This window comes from Engystomops pustulosus, chromosome 1, assembly GCF_040894005.1.
Source record: "Engystomops pustulosus chromosome 1, aEngPut4.maternal, whole genome shotgun sequence".
Taxonomy (NCBI): Eukaryota; Metazoa; Chordata; class Amphibia; order Anura; family Leptodactylidae; genus Engystomops; species Engystomops pustulosus.
This window is the reverse complement of record NC_092411.1, coordinates 242,719,782-242,744,797: the sequence shown is the minus strand read 5'-3', so window position 1 is coordinate 242,744,797 and position 25,016 is coordinate 242,719,782. Positions and strand designations below refer to the sequence as shown.

The 25,016-nt window shown below is 40.5% G+C and overlaps 1 protein-coding gene across 25 annotated transcripts in view; it reads right to left on the bottom strand.

Moving 5' to 3' along the window:
* The window catches only part of SORBS2 (sorbin and SH3 domain containing 2), a 188,061-nt gene that overhangs the window by 149,349 nt on the left and 13,696 nt on the right, over positions 1-25,016 (bottom strand). The window contains exon 1 of one of the 25 annotated variants that reach the window (XM_072122662.1): positions 1,604-2,026. The exons of 22 other annotated variants lie outside the window; for them this stretch is intronic. The gene's annotated coding sequence lies outside the window, so the exon portion shown is untranslated. Of the gene's footprint in view, positions 1-1,603; positions 2,027-25,016 lie in introns of those variants that run through there. 2 more of the 25 variants (XM_072122701.1, XM_072122811.1) reach the window with 2 other exon arrangements.

Sequence of the window (25,016 nt, the reverse complement as noted above, 5' to 3'; positions counted from 1 at the left end):
TGGATTAATGGAGAATTTTCATACAGATTCTGCTGTGGATTTCAGACAATTACTTCAATGAACAAATGTAGAATTTCACAAATCCTCATAAACTATAGCCTATGTGCAGGCATGAGCGAGCCCATTAAGGTTTGGGTACCAATGGTGCTGGGGGAACCAATAATCCTTGCAAAAATGGGGAAAGCACATGCTTTGCCGGTAGCATTTAAAGTGCTAGTACCGATCGTTGGTGGAAACAGGTGGGGGGGGAGATGAAAATGGCAAGTTGAACAGCAAAAGCTAATTTTTGCTGGGTTCGCTCATCACTACCTATGAGTGATCCGTGCAAAATACGTCGGACTAGGATATGTTCTTGGCTACACCTGTGGGCTCTAATCCATTAAAAGGTATAGCACTGTGGGAGTGTTTGCAGCACAATGAGAGGGTTCTCTACCTCTGCGCAGAGACGGATCTTTTCTTCTTTTGGTTCTGATCTGTTATATGTTCTCTTCGCAAGGACTCATGTTAGGGTTACAAGCCCTCTTATTGGTGTATTTGCACAGCATATTTTATTCATAAGAACGCATATGTATCTCTGTACTAATACTCCATTGCATTGGATGTACGATCCTCTAACTAACGACATATTCCCTAATGTCCTGTGCTGCAATTTTTTGTGCTTGTACTCTTCTGTTACAATAAAATGCGTTTAAAAAAAAAAAATTCATAGCATTAAGTGCACACGGCTGATGAGTCCTTAGGCTTCTGCTACTTTTTGATGGTCAGAATACCCTGGTAGTAATATTTTAAGTTATTAAGGGAAAAATACCTGACATATGTGGTCACAATTCAATTCTACTCAAATGTGCTCCTTCCAGAAAAACAAGAAAGACCAACAAACATCTGAAGAAACTTCATGCTGCAAATGTGAACAGAGCCTTACCTGAGCCATAGAATAAGGTGTAAGTAGGTGCATGCTCAGGACTTGTATCATTGACTTTCCACCAGAAAACCAGATACAGAAACATTATAGATTACAAACAACACAAATGTAAATTTATACTAAGGGAATATGTACATCTTCCTAAACAATAGGCAATAAAGCTAAGAACATACAAACATATGTAAACATATATGTATAAATATGAGAATAGTCTATATTTTCATGTCATGTTGGACATATTTTTAAGGCGTTGTGAATCATTTAGAGTTCAGGTAAATGTAAGAAGCAATACTGAAAAGTAATACATGGTCTTTAATACCTGTCACAGGATGGTTGACCATGTAAATAAATGCGCATCACCAAAAATAAGGTCCCCCTACTGCAAAGCCAACCAGCTGTACTAACACCTGTGTGATGGGGGCATAGTGGGCACCGTTTGGGGCATGCTGGAAACCTGTCTCCTGTGTGTGAAGTTACTTTGAGATATAAGGAAGTCACACATTACCATATAACCTTAGAAAGGTCACATTACAAGGATGTCACAGCAGGAGGACAAGTCTCATAAAATTGGCACACAATATATAGGTTTAATAAAATATGTCAAATGAATTATTAATATTCAGCCATAGCACAGGCTGCACCAGGAAACACAGCGAAACAAGGTGACATAGCTATACCCACCAGGTGTGACAGTACGGGTACCAGTATGGTATGAAGTACTGGTGCTGCCCTCAGGTCCCGTTCAGGTGACAGGTACTGCTCTCACATGTCTAGTCCTAGTAGTAATGTCCCTTAGTTCCTGGTGTAGGCAGGTCCCACAGGTGTTATTGTCAGGTACTGCTGTGCAGCCCAGTCACGTAGTGATGTCCCCCTCAGGACCCAGCTTTGCTCTGTGCAGCCCAATCACGTAGTGATGTCCCCTCAGGACCCAGCTTTGCTCTGTGCAGCCCAGTCACGTAGTGATGTCCCCTCAGGACCCAGCTTTGCTCTGTGCTCTGTGTGGCTGTGGGCAGCCTGTGCTCTCAGTACACGGAGCTGTGTGCAGCCTCCTCAGACGGGAATGCAGCAGTGTGTACAGAGACCTCCCTTTCTTCCTCTCTCTCCAGGGTCTACCTATCACACCACAACATGCCAGCCTGCTGCTCACTACTGGGTGACAGGGAGCTGAGACCAGACACACAGCTATACAACACACGCAGCTATACAAAGCACACACACACACAGCTATACAACACACACAGCTATACAAACCACACACAGCTATACAAACCACACACAGCTATACAAACCCACACACACACAGCTATACAACACACACACAGCTATACAAACCACAAACAGCTATACAACCCCCCACACACAGCTATACAAACCACAAACAGCTATACAACTCCCCACACACAGCTATACAAACCACAAACAGCTATACAAAGCACACAGTTATACAACACATACAGTTATACAAACCACACAGCTATACAAACCACAAACAGTTATACAAAGCACACAGCTATACAAGGCACACACAGTTATACAAAGTACACATACAGCTATACAAGGTACATGCATAACTATACAAAGCACACAGCTACACAAGGCACACACACAGCTACACAAGGTACACACATACAGCTAAACAAGGCACACACACAGCTATACAAGGCACACACACAGCTATACAAGGCACATACACACATCTATACAAGGCACATACACACAGCTATACAAGGCACACTCACACAGCTATACAAGGCACACACACAGCTATACAAGGTACACACACAGCTATACAAGGTACACACAGCTATACAAGGCACACACACAGCTATACAAGGCACACACAGCTATACAAGGCACACACAGCTATACAAGGCACACACAGCTATACAAAGTACACATACAGCTATACAAGGTACACACAGCTATACAAGGTACACACTCAGCTATACAAGGTACACACACAGCTATACAAGGTACACACACACACAGCTATACAAGGTACACACACACAGCTATACAAAGGTACACACACACAGCTATACAAAGGTACACACACACAGCTATACAAGGTACACACACACAGCTATACAAGGCACACACACACAGCTATACAAGGCACACACATACAGCTATACAAGGCACACACACACAGCTATACAAGGTACACAGCTATACAAAGTACACACACAGCTATACAACGCACACACACAGCTATACAAGGCACACACAGCTATACAAGGTACACACACAGCTATACAAGGTACACACACAGCTATACAAGGCGCACACACAGCTATACAAGGCACACACAGCTATACAAGGCACACACAGCTATACAAGGCACACACAACTATACAAGGCACACACACAGCTATACAAGGCACACACAGCTATACAAGGCACACACAGCTATACAAGGCACACACAGCTATACAAGGCACACACAGCTATACAAAGTACACATACAGCTATACAAGGTACACACAGCTATACAAAGTACACACACAGCTATAAAAGGTACACATACAGCTATACAAGGTACACACAGCTATACAAGGTACACACTCAGCTATACAAGGTACACACTCAGCTATACAAGGTACACACTCAGCTATACAAGGTACACACTCAGCTATACAAGGTACACACACAGCTATACAAGGTACACACACAGCTATACAAGGTACACACACACAGCTATACAAGGTACACACACAGCTATACAAGGCACACACACACAGCTATACAAGGCACACACACACAGCTATACAAGGCACATACACACAGCTATACAAGGCACACACACACAGCTATACAAGGTACACACACAGCTATACAAGGCACACACACACAGCTATACAAGGCACACTCACACAGCTATACAAGGCACACACACAGCTATACAAGGCACACACACACAGCTATACAAGGTACACACACAGCTATACAAGGCACACACACACAGCTATACAAGGCACACACACACAGCTATACAAAGTACACACACAGCTATTCAAGGTACACAGCTATACAAAGTACAAACACAGCTATACAAGGCACACACAGCTATAGAACCCACACATACTGGAGGGGGTCAAGGATACAAAGCACAAGATTACATCAGATTAAACCTATCACCCTGGAAATACTGTGATAGGACAATTTGCTTATTGCTTATTTTGTATGCAATTTTTATGTCGATTTTCAAACATGGCTGACATCTCTGGTACTACATTCAATGGAATGGGACTAGTTGGAAGGCTCATGTGATTGTATATGCACTTCCTTCAAACTAGTGCCCTGCGCGTATCTACCCTAATCTAAGGCCAGCTAGGATTAGTGCACCTTAGGTCCCCTGCACATGCTGGGAGGGCAGAGGGGTGAGTGCTATTGTGCAAATTGTGCAGCCGTATCAACGGCTCAATACGTTTTTCTGCAGCTTCATGATGTTAGGAGTTGTGCATCACTTCAGGGAGTGCATGTTTATTTCTGTGGCACTATCATGATTCTATTGGAAGCTATTTATTCACACACTTTTTTCTATACCACACACGCCAGTGGCATCTACATAGGAAGTCAATTTTCGTCACTATGTGAGAGGAAACCAGTCAGCCACATTATATTATTACATTAAATATCTAGGCGTCACGTATTATCCTACTTGTGGAGCAGCAAAACAACAGCTTTTATGGTCTGTAATGTGAATAAGATTTTTGCAGCATATACTTGTGACATCTGACAGCTGGAGAGAAATACCAAGTGTGAATTTGGCCTATGGGCTTTGCCAGAAAGTATCTGTCTATACACTGGGACACACAGTAACATCTGGCATCTGAAGTGGCACAACGCTTGCCAAACACTGCAGCTGGTTATGTTTTTGATCAATTTATACTCTAAAAGAAATATATATTTTAGGGGTTTTATCTTTAGGGATTGAAAATGTATCATTGATGCTAATAGGAGCGGCAATATCATTGCACAACAGTCCATGCATCTTCTTTTGCCTCAAGCACAAACCTAGCATTGGATAGTAACAAATATCTTACATCTACAAAGTAGCAAATTTTAATACTACCCTCTAGAGATCTTTCAGCCCCGAAATCCTCATCCAAACATATAAAAGAAAAAATGTTCTCAAACTGGAGAACTGGAAACCAGCAGTAGGGGTCACCCAAACTCTTTTCCCACCTTCGTACCATATGTAGGAAGTGAACTAAACTTTTGGGGACCCCATAATTTTTAGCAAGCTCAGGGCCAATGGGAATCTTAATCCAACCCTACATTTAAATCTTCCCCTGCCATTACACAGGCTCTAGCCTCTTAGGAGATCTGGAAGCCATCTCCACCAGGTCAGACCTGTTTAAACCACGTATGACCTGAAGAAGATTTGAGTTATAGTCTACTATATACTACAATTTTAACTAATGTCTACTACTAGACTCAATGATTCTATACGGTGGGCCAGGGCATTCCCTCCCGATGGTCTCTTGCCCACTTCTCTGCCCTGGAGGAGAAGCCATAGTACTGTACATTCCCCCACTGTATCTTTGAAAATTAAACATGCCTGTTAACATGTCCTGTTTTCTGGCAGATAATGCAAATAAAAACCTCTATTACCAACAGTTTTGTGGGCTTTCTGCACAACTTTGGAGGATAGCTTAGCTGTAAAATCACAATTTACTGTATCATGACAATTTGTTACAGGCAATATTGTTGTTGTTTACAAAAACATGACTACTTTCTTCCAAAGACAGCTCCTTTCCCAACCATGGGTGGTACCTGGTATTGCAACTTAGTTCCATGGAGTATTGGCACGGATACCCCAGGCCACCGTATTTACTATAGGAGGAAAACTGGTGGAGACTGTAACTGAAATCTCTACTGGGTCCGACATGGACTAGCCTGATGGAAATCTCTATCAAGCTGTGGAGTACATTTGTGGATATACTAAGAATCCGTAATTCTTAGTATATCTATTGTGCAGAGTGGCGCCGGGGGAGAATTAAGAATGCCATTTAATTCTTCCCATAGTGCCCAGTGCCCTAAATGTCATCTGTTTCTTTGAATTGGCAATGAACTATAATTATGTTTACAAAGCGCTAAGTATTGGGCATTATTCTGCCAACTATGGCACAGACACAATATAATAAAGAATACTTTGATAGTGAAGTTACCAGTGATTCTAAGCCACAGAATAAAAGAAGGGATTGACATATTGTTCTGTTCTCTATTGAACAGGTTGTGGTTTTGGTTTACGTTTCTGCATGCATTCTATTCCGAAAGGTTACTTAGGGAGGATGCAAATGTATAAAAATATTTCTGCTGCTATGACAACCCAAGGCGTGCGATATCTCTGCATAATAAAGAGGTTAATATGTGAAAAATATCCGATGGAGCTCGCAACTGAGTCTTTAACATTCCTTCCAGTGGGAATTTCTTATGTTTCAAGCCATAGTCTTTACTCCCGTGGCAAAGAATTGTTTAACATTCCCAATTAATTGTGTACGATCATTACTTGGAAGATTTCATACTTGACATTCTTGAGGAAGTGTTTGTAAAAACTGGCTGTGGGCCATTTTGTTTTGCCTTTGTTCAGGATTGGGAGCTTTGTGTTTAGGATCCCGGCATTGAGAAGACGTCAAAACAACTTGGCTCTTATTACTTATGACACCACGCTGTCTAGTTCCTAGTTCACATTTAATCATTCATCTTGTCAACTATTTTTGACTTTCTGTAACTGGAAGCTATTGGCGCCTTACTGCTGTCACCAGAAACCAATGGCTATTTTGTGACATGAAGGCTGCCTGATGTAATCTGAAGGTGTTGGAAGGTATATTTACTCCTAAGTTATATTGCTACCTCATTATTGCAGCTGATCACTTCATGTGTGCTTAATTCTCGAATGGGTGCTCAGTGGAGATGACTGATATTGTCTGCCATGCTAATAATCTATGAGCACATCCCATCTGAGGTGTAAGTGTTCATGTTGTCTGCATGCCCTATGCAACTACTTATTTTAGGACATCTGGATGACAAGTTATATTGTATTTCTACCCTAACATCTCCAACTTGGGAGAAATTAACAGACACATTGGGGCACATTTACTAAGGGTCCAAACGCCGCACTTGTCGGGTTTTGTGATTATTTCCGTTTTGTGCTGAATTGCCCCGGGTTTTTGGTGCATGCAATCAGATTGTGTCGCATCGGCACCGGCTACCATGCGACAATAATGGGGGGGCGTGGCCATCAGACAACCCGATGGATTCGGACAAACCACGGAATTTAAAAACGGAATTGTGTCGCAAGATCAAGCACTTACATGCACCAGGAAGAAGAAGGTAAACTCTGGCGGACCTCAGCAGGTGGATGCAGGATCTTAGTGAATGGCGGCAGACCCGAATCCTCGTCGGACAACGCACCGCGAGATCGCGACATGACCGGGTAAGTAAATCTGCCCCATTTTCTACCATTATATCACAAAACTGCCGAAACTGCCAAAACTAGGACTGCCGAAAATCACATCAATATAAGGAAAAGGACCAGCTAAAAATTTTTTGTGAAACACAGATTACAATGAATAAAACTGAAACATGAGGCTGTTGTATAAAATAAGGATGAGACATTTTTCTTTCCTGGAGGATGAGCTTCTCATCTGCTCAGTTAAAAGATAATTTAGGGATTCGCTTTCAGGTAGCACCATGGTCATGGACAGAAATAGGCCTGAGCAGACTCATTGCGGTCTATGGGACAGTTCTCTAGAAGTGCTTTATGCAGTTAGACGCAGTAGATAAGCTGTGCTATCATCTGTTGTCACTAGTGGATGCTGGGATGGGTCAGTGCAGTTATCTAAAGAAAAGTTATCTTTTATTATAATCCTGTCTGTCTTGTCTGCCTCTGAAAACCCCAACAGAATTATCAAGTGTCAGTCTAAAATTAGGATAAGTGGTCAGAGAGAAATCGGCAAGGATTTTTTTTTTTTTGTTTTTAAATATAGATAGATGCAAAATGCCGAGCATACTCTTTGTTGGTGTCAGTACAGAATATTGGGGTTAACTTATTAATCATTTTAAATGAACATTTTAAAATATTTTTCATAAAACTTTATTTTATAAAATAGGTATTTTAGTGACATTCTCTTTAGAGCTTGAGCCCTGCCTTAAAAAACTGGGTTCAAACCTTTTAGGTACAAAAACGTATTAGTTAATAGTCCTAGAATTGTAACTTGAAGCCACTGGGCCCTAAATCACATCTATGCCAGACCCTCGAACGATAATCTTTTTAATAGAATTCCAATATATCTTCTACAAATGTGACTATTGGTACATTATTGTGTTACAATACAGTCCAGACCCCTGGGCACTTTTACTGAGGAAGGTATAATAGTTTACATTCATTGAGCTCAACTAGAGAGAAATTGGGGCACATGTATCATAGTTTCAGCAAGGTAAATTGTCTTCTTTTGCGACTTTGCTCGTTTTAGCATTTTTTTTTTGCAACCTTTGTTGGCGCTCTTCAAGTGCACCTCGGTCTGCACCTTTTGTAGTGTGCCTCATCTATCTTAACTTTCCAGATGTTCAGTGCGACTTTTCACCTTTTTCGCAACTTTTTTGCGACACTTTAGGTGCAAATCTGCACCTGGTCCAGGGCAGGTGTAAAGGAATTTTTTTTTTCATGGACCCGATTTTAACATGTAAATTGTAATTATTTCACATGCTTTAACTGTTTGCACAGTAACCTCTTTCGTCAAAATTCTTAAATTTTTGCATTTTTTTTTTATTGGTTACTTCTAAGGGCGAGGTCACACGTAGCAGTTTAATTGATTTTTTTAATGCATTTTGAAGCTAATTACAACAGCTGAGGGGAGGTGATTTGCCTAATTACATTACTGTTAACATTTGTGTTTACAAAACGCAATATAAACGCAGCATTAATGCATGTGTTAACATTGAGTTTACTATGCGTTTTGTAAATTCAAATGTTAAAAGTAATGAAATAAGGCAAATCACGTCCTCAGCTGTTGTAATTAGTTTCAACATGCATTAAAAATGAAACATGTTAAATCCCAAATCAACAGTAGTGTCCATTCCTGTATATAACCCCCTCACATGGCTTGTGTCCACTCCTTTATATAACCCCCTCACGTGGCTTGTATCCACTCCTGTATATAACCGCTCACATGGCTTGTGTCTTCACCTGTATATAACCCCCTCACGTGGCTTGTGTCCTCTCCTGTATATAACCCCCTCACGTGGCTTGTGTCCTCTCCTGTATATAACCCCCTCACGTGGCTTGTATCCTCTCCTGTATATAATCCCCTCACGTGGCTTGTGTCCTCTCCTGTATATAACCCCCTCACGTGGCTTGTGTCCTCTCCTGTATATAACCCCCTCACGTGGCTTGTGTCCTCTCCTGTATATAACCCCCTCACGTGGCTTGTGTCCATGTGCATTTGAGACATTTGCAACAAAAAGTCTCAAAAAGAAGCCAAAATTTGCGCCTGCCAGGATAGAAAAAACTGAACATGTATCACAAGTAAAAAGACAGGATCATATATAAGGTGCAAAAACTAGCCGCCAAAAGTCTCTAAAATTCACCTCAGTGAAACCAAACTATGATACATGTGCCCCATTGAGACATAACTACTATTAGTTTGTAAAAACAACATACAGATCTATTGGAGGTGTGGTGTGCAGCTATAATACCTTAACACCTTGTCAAGCCTGTCAGATCTGCTCGTCTCAAACCTCTCTAATCACATGTGAAGGAATCCTGAGCTCTGTTCTCCACACCTGATTGAACAGGATGAAGTCAAACTTGGATATGTCAAGACAATGAAACTTATATCCTTTAGAAAATCAGTCTCCATAGATTTTTAGGCATAAAAAAATGTCTACAAAAGACATCATTTGAGTAAGACAGTTTCTTCACTTTCTAAACTTTAGATTTTATATTTTAAAAACTAATCTTTTTTCTCATAAGCTGTATGTCAAGGTCAGAGATCCTCGAAATGTCAGCAGCAGACAGAGCCGAGTACAATGGCTTCATAAAAGTCAAGCCAATAACCAGGGATGGACTGGGGGGCCTTGTGCCCACCAGTGAAAGTGATTCTGGGGGCCCACCTACTGCTACATGGAAATATTACCTGTATGTTCTTAGGCCATATTTAAGGTACTGCAAATGGTCTTTCTTCTCCACCTCATATTGTGCCCCCTCATCTCCTTTCATCTCCTCCTCATATTGCACCCCCTTATCTCCTCCTCATAATATGGACTCTCATCTCCCCCTCATATTATGGCCCCCGTCACCTCCCCCATATATTGTGGCCCCTCATGTTTTGGGCCCTCCTTCTTTGGGTCTCTCATGTCCACCTTATCCTGCAGGCCCCCTCTTACACTGAGGCCCCCACACCCCTTCATCATGTGACCCCTCAGTCAACTTTTATTTTCTGACCCCCTCAGCTGCCCCTTTATCCTGTGTCCCCCCTCATCTCTACCTTATTTTGTTGGCCCCCTTAATATTGTGACCCCAACCTCCCTATCCTGTGGACCCTCATTCTCCTCTTTTTCTTGTAATTTAAAATAATAAACACTACATATTCACCTGTCCCCGTTCCCTAGCAGCTCTCCTTCTCTTCTCCTCTCTTCTTCCTCTGCTGCTTCCATATGCAGTGATGCTAACATACGTGACCTTCTACCTAATATAGCAGCAGGGGAAACAGCGATGTTCTCTGCACCATCATTATATTTATCTCTATCTGCGTTCGGGGAGTAGAAGTACCGACAGCTGGGTCAGCTGTTTGCTCCCTATAACTGAACAGTGTTTGCCACTGGCACAAACTGCCCATTAGTGAAACAAACTGAACTAAGACAATTTTCATATATTTAGGCCTATATATTTTCTACAGCACTGCTGCTACCTATGTTCCCCCTGCCACTGTGATCTGCTGCTGTTTGTTTCTGGACGGCATGTTACTGAAGAACTGCAGAATATTCACAGAGATTCCGGATGCAACAAAAAACAAGTTTTATGCTGCAGGTTTTTATATAGCAAGTGGATGATATTCATATAAATGACTATGCTGTCGATGTAAATTACTTATGGGTAATAGGTATGGGTATAGGTAGAAGTACATCAGCCTAGAAAAGCTCGCAATTGGTGTTGCAATGCAATGGAACTACCCCAGAACGCCACCTCCACACATGTGGGTAAAGAGGGGCATGGATTGGGCATGAGTGGGGGAGGGAGATGCAGGTCATAGTACAATTGCTTGATGTTGACACGCGGCTATGCATCAGATATACTAAGAGGCCGGAGTCTCTTTGTATATTTGGATTGACCTGCAGTATGAGGGAAAGTCAAGTGCTAACCTAGAGATTGATAACATCCCCCCCCCCCAATGTGTCCCCAGTCACCAAGTGGTCTCCTTGTGGTAGGGCTGAGTGTAAAATGGGAAGTGCTGGAACTTTTAATTATACTGGAACCTCCTCAGGCTAAAGTAAGCTTCACACAAGGGTATCCAATCTGTTAGATATGGGCCGTATGACAGCTGTATATCCTGGCCCGAACATTGTTTTCGGATCTAGACCCATTATCTAAATCACTGCCTATATTATATAAAGACATGATTAAAGTACAGGACAGCAATCCCACAGGGAGGTTGTTACTCACAGCATTATAAATCACTATATGGGTCCTGGTCCTGTAAATTCTACCAAAATATGGCAAACAATGGGAATACTGTAACATCCTTTTACAAGACAGGACAGCCACTGCTCTGCTGAATATGGTCATCAAGGCCACTATAACAATAGTGCAACATTTTATCTTTAAACTTTTTAAATAACAGTAAAAACACAGGGGTAGATTTATCAAGTGTCTGAAAATCAGAATATTTGTAGTTGCCCATGGCAACCTATCACAGCTCAGCTTTCATTTTATCAGTGATCATGAATATTTTAAAAAATTGCAGATGAAAGCATAATTTTTTAGATAATTTTGCAGATAAATGCATCATTTTAAATAATAGCAGGATATAAAAAAAAACTGAGCTATTATATGTCAACTTTAAAAAAAAAAAAATCCACAGTCCCATCTACATGCTGGTTGTATATATCTAAATTAACCTGAAACCAGAATTGTTGCTAGGAGCTCATGTTTTTATCGACCCTGAGACAAAAATCGCTAAAAAATTGCCAACATACAGTACAATGCAGCCCCTGCTACTTATGTAAATATTGCTATAAAAGCAAATTAACCCTTCCCAAGAAGGAAGAACAATATCTAATAGAGGCTATTGTTTCAGATTTCAGTTTCAGGCACGTGAGAAATTCTCTGTGGCTTTGACCTCTATAAATCTCGCTGTTATAGTAATGGCAGGGGGAGGTTTCTTTATCCACTTCACCAAAGAAATCTAAGGAATTTTTAGTGAATCCTTCACTCCACTGAGTATCACTTGAGCTGTCTGTCTGCTATCTGACAACCAAAATCTTACAGCTTCAAACCCATTAAAAATGTAAAAAGCATTGTCCTAGGTTGCGTTCAAACAATGTAAGTTTCTGTGCATCCAGGTGCAAAACTGGTGTTAAAAACTGAATCACTGAACTAATAGAAAACTTCAACTCTCATGAAACATGAGTATTTCTGTAATCATCTTGTAAAACCAGCCTTAGTAAGAGCAGATATAACAGAAAGTGACATGAGGACAGATGGATTTGGATGCTGTCCATACAAACAGTAGGTCGTATAGGAGGCTAAAGAATGTATTTATATACTGCACATGAAATACATAAATTTCTGTATGAAAGTATTGAAAAGTCTGTCAACACAATTTACCTACCTGAACTGCAGTACAGGGCCGGCGCCAGCACTAGGCATACCGGGGCAAGTAAGGCTGTACATAAAGAATCCATTGGGGTGAAGCCGGCTGTATCTAATGAATCCATGTGGGTGATGGGGGCTTCATATAAAATGACCAAAAAGGGACTGTTTGGTATGATAAACTAGGGACTATTTTAGAGACTAGGGGACTGTTTTAGTTTCTGAATTTGAAATGCCGCCAAGTGAGTTCACTGCAAAGGGGCCCACTGAGGCTCTGTCACCCAGGGGCCTTCTGAAACCTGGAGCCGACCCTGCTGCAGTGTTATGTATGCCCACACATGTCACCTATACCTTTGTTCAGTTTGTTCACTTTGTCCAGTTTCTATTTCCATGCCAAAAGTTTTTTTAAATTAATTAAAGCTCCCTGCTACACTTCTGCCACCCAGCGCTTGATCTCATCTTTTCCCCTTCAGCTACATCACATCTGGGTCCAGCAATATGTGGTGTCTTAGCTCTAAGCCACCAAAAAACTTCAACCTAATTTGAATATTTCTAAAGTGAAGTGAAGCAAGTAGCACCTGGAAAATAAAAACAAGCTGTGTGGGTATAGCCCTACCTAACTAAGAAGTTAGTTCAGGTACTTAAAGGGGTTGTCCACTTTCAACCTATTATGTTAGGTTGGTAGAAGACTTGGCAATGGAATTACTGTACACGGAATCTAATCTAATTCTCAAATAATTTTTTTTGGGACTAAATATGCAAAGTCAGCCTAATATTACTTCAGTCTCTATGCAATTATCCTGAACACTTACCATAGCTGCTCTACACTCTGTTAATTTTAAGTGACAACTTGCTAGCTAAAGAAAATAAGTGGAAAAGATATAAAATGGATATAACCGGGTATCTTCTTAATATTTTTCATGTTACTCATTCTTGTTGGATGATTCTTGCCCTCGATTCACTAGATTTGCATTATCCCAGGAGGACACTACTACTCTATAAATATCTGCAAGTGCATTTCATCTAGTCCTTTTTTTTTCCATTTTTATCATGCAATTTTTAAGCTTTACTTCTTCTTAGACATTTTACATTTGGATGTAAGCGAAATGAATGCATTAGATATTTGCCACAATTTCCACAATTTTCTCATTTACGAGTTGTTGCAATTAATAATTCACTTAACGGGTTATGTCTTATTCAGGGGCAAAACTAGGAGAGGCAAGGCCCCATTGCAGATTTCTGAATAAAGCCTCCTCCCCTCTTAAAAAAAATGCATACACATTTATACACTCTTATTTACACACATGTATATACTCATATATAGAAATACAGCATATACACACCTTATACATGCCACATGTACATACATACAGCTTATACACACATACTTACACTATTATGTGCACCCATGCTGCATATACAAATCAAATATATACAAACATACAGGAAATACACACATACATACAATACCATATACAGACATGCAGCATATACACGTACATACAGTATATATACACCCAATACCCCAGATGCTGGAACCCCCTTACATTGATACCTCTGTAGTTACACCCCTGGGCTTGATATTGATATTTATGTAAATATTGATTAGAAATAAAATGCGAAATATATTCATTATACTTTATCTTTGCTTATCAATGACTACAGTAATTTGCACATAAAACTTTAATCATTAGGGGAAAATTGTGAGGTCACATTCATAATACTAAGCCTTTTGTGTCATTTTTGTTTGCAAAGTAAAATGTGACTGTACTTTAATATGTAACCAGATATATAATCATTAACTTCAGGTCTAGTTATGTAAATCCTTGTCTTAATGTGGACCTTTGCTGGGAGCTGGATTTTAGATATAAAATATATACCCTGTTTCCCCCAAAATAAGACAACCCCCCAAAAATATTTGGGGATTAGTAGATCATTTAAAGAGGTCATAATATGGGTGAAGAATTCATTGGAGAAAATCAGTGATTGGGGCCAATGATTCTAAAATAAATTATGTTGTAAGAAATTCAGCATGAAATTGTTGTACATGGAAATAGAGTCACAAGAAATTCTTTATGAAATTCAAAGTTTGGCTTCTTATGCTGATGTCTGTGGTGACATGACTACAGTATATTAATAGATGTAAGTTTTTTCAACATTAAATGTGAATTTAAGGAATCCCCTAAAAATAAAACCTAGTGTTTCTTTAGGAGCAAATATATATATATATATATATATATATATATATATATATATATATATATGTAAGACACAGGGGCACATTTACTTACCCAGTCACCGGAGTTCACCGAGTGCATTGTCCAACTCTAAAACACTGTGCCATGATTCACCTAGATCAGTGATGGCCAACCTATGACACGCGTGTCAGCACTGACACACGTAGCCATTTTCAGTGACACACGGCTGCTGGAGAAAAATTGCTGTAGTGCAGTTGTCTGTTGTCTGGGGCCGGTCGGGCGGTCGGTTGGCGATGTGGTCTGCAGCGAGCGGCTGCATCTCAGTCAGAGAGATTGCAGCTGCTGCCCCTGTCCTGCTCTGCGGAGGCCGCCCAATGACGCCAGAGTGGAGCGTGGAGACAGAGCAGCCCCAGCTCGCAAAGACGCAACCTATGCTGTGCCTGCGCGGGAACATCTACACAGGAGCTGAAGCGGCCTGAAGAGGAGTAACGGAGGCTTATGGTGTCGTTGGAGCCTGTGCCAGTTAGGTAAGTTAATTTATTGAGTTGAGCTCTGCCGGGCTGGGCTGTGATGTACACTCTTTGGGGGGCACTTCTCAGGACACAAATGTCCTTAAAACTAGCTGTTGCTGGACTGCCACAGGTTTGCCATCACTGGAAGAATTCCCCCTCACTTATCTTAGTTCATGGCACCCCACACAAGTTAAATAACAGCAGGACCAACAAAAGAAACCAACTGACAGATTAACAAAGAAGTCACTAAGCAGGTAAGTTAAATAACTATACGTATTTGTTATTTAAACTCTAAATATCACAAAATTAGTTTTTTTTTCTCAAGGTGACACACCACCCGAGTTATGCTCGGTTTTTTGGCGAATTTTGACACACCAAGCTCAAAAGGTTGCCCATCACTGACCTAGATAGTGTGCTTGATATCATGAATGTGTCGCTTCCCCGCTCAGGTTCAACAGAGTTTACTTTCTTCTTCCTGGTGCATGTAAGTACTCGGGCTTGCGACACAATTTGAAAGTTAAATCCCGCGCTAAGTCCGAATCAGTTGGATAGTCCGACGGCACACCTCCTAAAGTGGATCGTATAGAAGCAAACGCACCAAAAAAAAAGGTCGCGTGTGACACAATCGCAACACACCCACTACTTAAATACCTGTGAAAGCCATTTTCCCATTGAAGATAGGGCACAATCTTAAAAAAGTGTGTCGCAAAGCGGCGCAAAGCCTAAGTAAATGTGCCCCACTGTCTTATTTTTGGAGAAACAGGTGGTTTCTACCCCTGTGTATAGATGTAATGCAATCACTATGAGATAATTACCAAGAAACTGAAGGGTCTTGTAGTGGTTTTGTTTGGGAACAGATAACATAATGGAAAGGGAGAGGACAGACACATAGGGGCAGATTTATCAAGCAGTCTGAAAGTCAGAATATTTCCAGTTGCCCATGGCAACCAATCACAGCTCAGCTTTCATTTCACCAGTGCTCATGAATATTTTAAAGGGGAGCTGTGATTGGTGGCCATGGGCAATTGGAAATATTCTGACTTTCAGACTGCTTGATAAATCTGCCCCATAGAGTGAGCCCTAAAGGTAGACCCCCCCCAACTGTCCTTACCTACTTGTATATCCTACCCTTGAAGGTAGATGACAACTGTTCAACGCTCCCTTCTTGCGCTAAAGTGAAAACACAGATACAACAGGACACAATAGGAGAACATGATGAGGACAATGCAGTACTGAATCCGAGACATATGGATGATCAGGAGAAAAATAAGGGTCGGAAGATCAAAAAAGTACACAAAATGCTAGTAAGCTTCTAAGAAGTCTTCTTTGGAGCTTGATATCCTTTCATATTTTTTTATCTTTTGCCTGTCTTCTGACCATCTGTTATAACTTGATTCTGTACTGCGTTGTCCTCTTTTTACGCAGGAAAATAACCAATTGTCATCTACCGTCTAGGTTAGGTGAGGCAAGTAGATAGGAACAGATGGGTGGGCCTAGCTTTATGGCTCAATGTGTGTGTGTCTGTCCTTTTCAACAGGAGACAGAAGAATCGGTGCAGCGCAGTGGCTCAGTGGTTAGCACTGAGGTCCTGGGTTCAAGTCCCATCCAGGTCAACATCTGCAAAGAGTTTGTATGTTCTCTCTGTGTTTGCATGGGTCTCCTCTGGATTCTCCTGGAGAACTGGTAAGTTAATTAGATTATGAGCCCCATTGAGGACAGGGACTGATTTGGCAAGCTCTGTGCAGCGCTGCATAATCTGTGTGCACTATATAAATAACGGAATTATTATTTATTATTAAGGGTGTGGTGTAAATCAATTAAGACTTTACGGGCATAGGAATGCCCCGAAACCCGAATGGGCACAGATGTTACAGTTCTGTTAATTAAACAACAAAATGTCTCTGCAGGTAAATATACATTGACTGGAAACTTTTGTGGCTCAGTAAAAGTTCTGGCAGACTAAAAGGTTTTGTCTGACTTGCAAATGTTTGACATTCTGTAACTGACTATAGTCCTAAGCAATCTTTGATGATACCTCCTTAGCATGTTCTGGTTAAAGTGAGGCCAATGTTACAGCCACTGACTGGCCTCACTTCTGACAAACCTCACATGATTAGCTGGTCTAAGCAGTCATTTGCTATTTCTGTTAGGTCACCAATGATTAAGTTATTTAGATATATAGCTAGATAGTAGTTAGTGACAACCTCACAACAATAGGAATGTCCTAAGCAGAGACTGAGCTATCTCTGCTTGAGTAGTGGACCATTAGGGGCATTTTTGTAGAGAATTTTCTGCATAAAAACATGTAATTGCCTATAGATTAGAATGTATGGAACATAAATTTCCACTACTTTATAAATACTATATTATTTTTCTTACAGAATTTTCCTTCAAGGTTTTATTCATTACATAACATGTTTAATGTTTCCACAGTTTATAGTGTTTTGATGTAGTTGAAATGCCAGTCTCCTAATATATTCATCAAAAGGTATCTAAAATATTGGTGTGTCCCTTCCTTTTCCTGAGGCACCTGCATTCATCTTAGAATACCTCAAAGAAGCCTAAAGTTTAACTTACTGTTGACTTTCATACCCACATTACTTTCCTGCAATCTTGCGGCAAGTGGATTACAAACATTTACTGTTAGAAAGTTGTAGGTTGACACCAAAAGTTGTGTTAAAATGTAACCCTAGGAAACTGATTTGCAGGTGCGTTCTGTAAGCTGTCCATAAATTACTGCTTTCTGTTTCCAATAGCACACAATATATAAGCAGAAATCATCTCAAATATTCACCATCATAGCGTATCATAGGTATATTTATAATGTAAATACATTATATAGCTTAAAGGGCACCTACCACCACAAATCTACCTATAAAGGTAGTGTGGGGATGCGAGGATTAGCCCTTAAAAGGGCTATCCTCACGTCCCATTGATTCACCTACCACCCGATCTACCTTTATAGGTAGATTTGTGGTGGTAGGTTTCCTTTAATGCCAATCAGTATTTCAATTCGTTCTATGGCCTCATACACATGAACATTGTTTTTGGACATCTGCTAGACATTGGGGCTCATTTACTAAGGGTCCGACTTTCATCAGGTTTCCGGAATATTTCTCTTTTGCCCTGAATTGCCCCGGGTTTTTGGCACACCCGATCGGATTTTGGCGCAGGCTTGCATGCGACAGAAATCGGGACAACCCGCCGGATTTGGACAAACCGCTGATTTTAAAAAAGGAAATGTGTCACAAGATCAAGCACTCACATGCACCAGGAAGAAGCAGGTGAACTCCTCGGATCCTCGCCGGACAACGCACCGTGGGATCGTGACGGGACCGGGTAAGTAAATCTGCCCCATTGTTTCAATGGCTGGCACACATCCCCATGTATTTAGGTGGGCTTTATACAGTACATAGGGCTTTAGTTTGCAGTACCAACACAGCTCAAATTACTTTTTATGGCAAGAGAAACTAAACTTTCATCTCAGTGACAGAAACCTCAATGAAACCCTAGGAGAAGCCGAGGTTCAATGAGCCATTATACAAAGGTCATTTTCATTCTTGTTCCCAATATAAACTACAGTAATTTAAGCTTGATTTTTTTTACATAAAAAACACTATAAAATAGCCAAATCAACCCCATAATGCAATAGGACGTACATGTACATCAGGAAATACGGCCCATTGCCACATCCCAACGTACATGTATGTCTCAGCGGTTGCCCGCGGGAGACCGCTATGGGAGCCGGCTGTGTGTGAAAGCTGGGCTCCTAATACAACAGCTGGGATACTCCACAGCTCGCTCGGTAATCTATTGTGATTTTTTTGGGGGGCCATTTACCGTAATTTAATTTCCATTTTTTAAAAAAAATTAAATGCAAAAGATATCAGCCAAATTTTTTTTTCCAAATTTGAAGTACAATGTGTGACGAGAAATCTGTCTCAAAATGATCTGGGTATGTTAAAGGATTTAAAGGCTATAACCACTTATAGGGACATAGGGCAGATTTAAAAAATCAGGCTTGGTTCAAAAGTCCTAAAGTGCCTTGGTCTTTAAGGACTTATTGGTAGTTGAGGACCTCTGCTGCTTTCTGATGTTGTAACCTATATTTCACCAATGCAGTCACATACACGACACACGGCGATATGGATACTAATATGTAGTTGGGGGTTGAGTGAGAGGAGGGCTATGGACTGAAAAGATAAGTACATTGGAATTATTATTACTTTGTTAATGGGGTTGTGTGTTCGAAAAAGCAATAGCACTTCTAGCACTTCTGCCTTGCAGCGCTGGGGTCCTGGGTTCGAATCCCACCCAGGTCAACATCTGCAAAGAGTTTGCATGTTCTCTCTGTGTTTGAGTAGATTTTCTCCGGGTACTCCGGTTTCCTCCCACACTCCAAAACATACTGGTAGGTTATTTAGATTGTGAGCCCCATGGGGACAGGGACCGACTTGTCATGCTTTGTGCAGCGCTGCGTAATCTGGTGCGCTGTATAAATAAAGAATTATTATTATTATTATTACAAAGCTATATGTGGCTTGAGGGCACTATTCAAAGAATAAATATCTCATACTTGACTAACCCAGAGCTTCTGTTCACCTGTGACGTACATTACTGTCGCACCTCTGTATGTGTATGTTCACCAAACAAATGCATTTGAAGACTATATAGAAAAATGTACAGGTAGTGAGAGTTTAAGGTTTTTGGTCCATATGGACCCCATTACTACATATAGATGTCCTGGTGGGAATACACTATGCATGTTCTGCATTTTTCTTTTCTAATTTTATGCAATGCTATTTCCCAGGTAACTTATAAAGAGCATATAAGACTCTTGAGTGACGTATCTAGGTCACTATCAGGTTTGAGGCTTTCACAGTATTTTCTACCTTTGATCAAGGCCTTATATAGAAATGTTTAGGGCACATAATAATTTATGGTACTTTTGGTATTTAAACTTGACATTCCTTTCCACAGAATATACTGTAGTTCTTATAAGTGTGCAGTAAAATATGTGCTATAACACATGACAAAAGGAGGTCGTGAAAGTTATATTTAACAGAATAACTCTGAATGTGCAGGTGACAAGGAAAATATCATTAAAACAGTTTTGCACTGCTGTTTTGAGGAGAAGAATGGACTCCTTGGGTGTACGAGCCCTGAATTACTCACGAACTGTCAATAATTGTGATTATTTACTGATTTCTATCACCTCCATGCCGAGAGGCCATGGAGAGACACAAGGGGGACACAGTCGGCAGTGGAGTGGGCAGGAATGCCCTGTGCCCACTCAATTGCTACACTTCAAGAAGTGAAAGTTTGCAAACTGCAGCATATTTCTATGCCAGGTAGTAGCTGACTTACAAATATATACGCTGCACAGCCCAGCCAGCAGATACAGCACAAGGCCGGAGCCTCTATATCACTATGATCCTCAGAGTCCTGTCTGTGGCACTGTGGTCTGTGTAATATGGCCAGCAAATGGGCTTGGGTTCAACAGTACCAAGCTGGAATTCAGCGAGATCTTTAGATTGACCCATTCTTTCGCAATTATGTGTAAATGCAAACTGCTTTCTGGCGCGCCATCAAGACAGTATTGCCATGAGGAGTCCTCAAAAATTCTATTGCGAAAACATGAGAAAGAATATATGAATCTTAGGCTACATTCACACGGTCGTTGGGGGACGTATACACGGCCTCAAGCTTGCGACCGCATATACTTCCCCAATAGGCCGGCAAAGGGCGCACGGAACGGTATGAAGCAGTACATGGCAGCACACGCGTGGCGCGGTACCGTCTCTGCGAATCGCGCTGACTGCTACTGGTGACTGAGCTGCCTGTGTAGCAATGTGCATGCGCGATACAATTGATATTTGCTTTTCTGGATGATACCACGCCATTCGGCCATGAAAGAAACATGATCTGGAAGGTGTTAGTTTGCTTCACATACTGGTAGTAGTTTATTGGGTCAATTTCTGCTGACAGGCTCCCTTTAAGATAGGACAAAATGTTATTCCAATGACAAATGGCATCAACACTTTAACTAATGTAGGAATGATTCCTAAGGTCTGTTGGAGTTCTTTACTATGAGTCATAGGATTCCAACTTCTTGAAGTAAAGGATAGATATGAAATATTTGGAGTTGAGAAGCAATTTCCCCCTCATATAGGATAATCCATCCTAAAGGGGTTTTGCCTTCCCTAAAGGGGTTTTGCCTTCTGAATCGGAATCGACACTTTAAAAAAAGGGGGGAATGTATCAAGACTGGGCACATTGACCACCCCTCTCCTCCACAATGCACCGGATATATGAAGAGGCACGATCATGTGTCTCAATCAATTCTACTCCAGGTAGAACCTTGAACTTTGTAACTATCTAAAGCAATAAAATGTAATAAAATTATACATTAATAAAATGGAGATTTTCAAAATAACAAATTTATCAGAAATCATACTACATTAGTACCTAAATCTATACTTCCAACATTCTGTTACTATTATCAGGGACCTGAACTGGAAAATTATAATATCACCATCATTTTATATTAATTTCTCTGACCAGTTGTAATTTAAATAGTAGTTCCAGAAAGAACTTGACATTTTGCATATGAGGCAGAGACTGGATGCAAATAACATTCACCATTTGGTGAAACAAGAGCGATATTATGTTTTTTATGCTTTCCGCATGAGTCTTGCATAGGGGAACTCTTTAGATGTCGAATGCTATTTTCAGTGGTGATAAACTATGACCTTTTTGATGATAGATAGAAGTGGTTGTCATTTACTGTTTGCAGAACCTTTGACTATTATGATGGTAAGACGACATTGGAATGTCAATGTTTTGCTGGAATTTTTGAAGAAAGTATCCAATACAAACAGAACCTTCATAAATACATTCAGTCTGAGTATGTCCTCTCCCCTGCGACACTCATGTACACATATATTATAACACAAATTGCTCTGCACATACTCTATACCTGTATATGTTCTAAATGTAGTATGCTGGGGACTGCTGGATTAATGCACAGCTAATGTGAAGGAGGTCAATAGATGTACTTAATTATTGCCACACAGACATTACTGGTGGTGTCATTTTGTGCTGATCTCGCTTGGTTTGTAAAGTCCAATAAAAAATGCAAGATGTCAGCTGTGCATTTACTACAGCTATGTTATTCCTGATAGATTTTTTAGACGTATTAGATGTTGCTTAGTACATCATCTTATACTACAGTAGTAGAGGATAGCAAGGACAGGTATACAATCAATGTGACTGGACAGACAAATAGGAATGTGAACACACCAAAGTCTTGTGCTTACCAGAGTAATAACATTGTAAGGACACATACACAAGTCCACAAAAAAACAGATTATGAACTGGCCAGATTTCACAGACTGACCACAGTGATATATCCTTTCATCATAGTGATATATCCGTCCCCTGCACTATGGTCGGTCCATGAAATCAGGCCAGCATGCCGTGTGTTACTCAAAAACTGACCACAGTGATATATCCTTTCATCATAGCGATATATATCCGTCCCCTGCACTATGGTCGGTCCGTGAAATCAGACCAGCATGTGTTACTCACAGACTGACCATGTCGCATTCACTCAACCTTACAGTGTATCCAGCACTAGGTATCCAGAATGGTCTCAAGACTGGTTTCAGCTCATGGGCCTTTTTTTTCGGAATAAATGGATCTTCATCAATAACTGTCGTTTTTTTTACAGTGTAAATCACCAAATCATTGGCAAGCGTGCTAGACTAATACACATAGCATCCCCTATGGGGCTCTAAATTTCCAGGGATCCAATCCCAATCAGAAATTAAATCCAATCAGTGATGACTATTGAAGGGGAAATGTAATGTGGTCTCATGCAGTTATATTACATGCGTGCAACTTTAGCTCTCTATTTACTAACCCAACCTGTGTCCTCCTCCCATGTGTTATCCGGCAAACCCCAGATACCAAGCTCCAGGCTTCTCCGCAGTCCCATTAACCTTGCACTTTGTATATAAGATGGTTCAGGATTTATTCAGTCACCTTATAAGGAATTTCTGGACCATTATATAAGCTCTTATACCTCTTGTGTCACTTCTTCCCCCTCGTAGACTGTAACCTCTTGTGAGCAGGGCCCGCATTCATATTGTATTGTTGTTGGCGCTATATAAATAAAGATTATTATTATATTATGGAGCACCATGGATAGTACTGTAGGTGCTATAACCTTAGTGTTACATTTGCATTATAACTGTGCTGTAGCATCACTAGATTATACTTCATCACTCTAGTTTTTCTGTGCTATGCCATTAATCATTTTCAGTGCCATGTGACATCATGATTTGTTTGAACTCTGACATAACATTCACTTTGGTAAAGACATATCCAATGAAAATTTCTAAACACTATGGGGCGCAATTATTATTGGATTTCCAACAGTTTTTTGGCAATTTTTTTTTTGCCGCACCTTGTGCATCATATTTATGGAGTGTCAGGTCCACAATGTTTCTCCTTTTCTGACACTCATGCTTTTTACCCCATTAATTTGGGCGTAGCTCGGTAATTCATGCATTTTGGGGGTACTAGTAAACAAGTTTAAAGCTGGTCTACCAAAATGTGGAGTTTATACCCTATTCAATTCATTAAGCTCAAAGTCTAAATTACCGCACAAATTGTACGCCAAAATAGCGGACCTTGCAACACTATTAATTAATGCTTTACTTTCTATCATTTGATGGCATTACATGGCACTTATAAAAGTAAAATAGCTTTCACTGCTGAGTCTTAGAGGATATATTTCAAAGAAGGTAAACATTTGCCTAACATTTTAGGCACTTCTTCATAAATCTGATCAGAACCTGATAAGGAACCATAATAAATATGATAGAGGATCCTCCTAATATAATAATAGGTCTGAAAACTGTTAGCACTACAGCCTTGCAGCGCTGATGTCTTGGGTACAAGTCCCAACATCTGCAAAGAGTTTGTATGTTCGCTTCGTGTTTGCGTGGGTTTCCTCGGGGTCCTCCGGTTTCCTCCCACACTCCAAAACATACTGGTAGGTTGATTAGATTGTAAGCCCGATGGGGACAGGGACTGATTTGGCAAGCTCTGCGAGCGCTGCGTAATCTGTAGGCACTATATAAAGAATTATTATTATTATAAAAACTGCTACGAGGGTCAACTTTTTAGACCTCACTAATGATATGCCCTATATGCAATAATAAAGTTTTAAGTGTGATTTAAAAAGGAGGTGCCATGTTTTTTTATATGGACCTAAGGACCAGGGGAGTTTTTGTAAAGTTGCACATAATAGGATTAATGTGCCAAATAGCAGCCACCAATTTTTTGGTTATTATACTACCTACAGATTTTTATATATATCATATCTATCATCTATCATAGGTCATTGGAATTTATACAAACATTGCATTGGTGATGGTGGGGTCATGGTGATACATCCAAAAACCTTTTTGAACAATAGAAATGTAAATTGTTTGCTATCAAAGGCTTATAACTGTGTGTTAGGTGGAGGAAATGATAAATGACATACCTTCTACCTA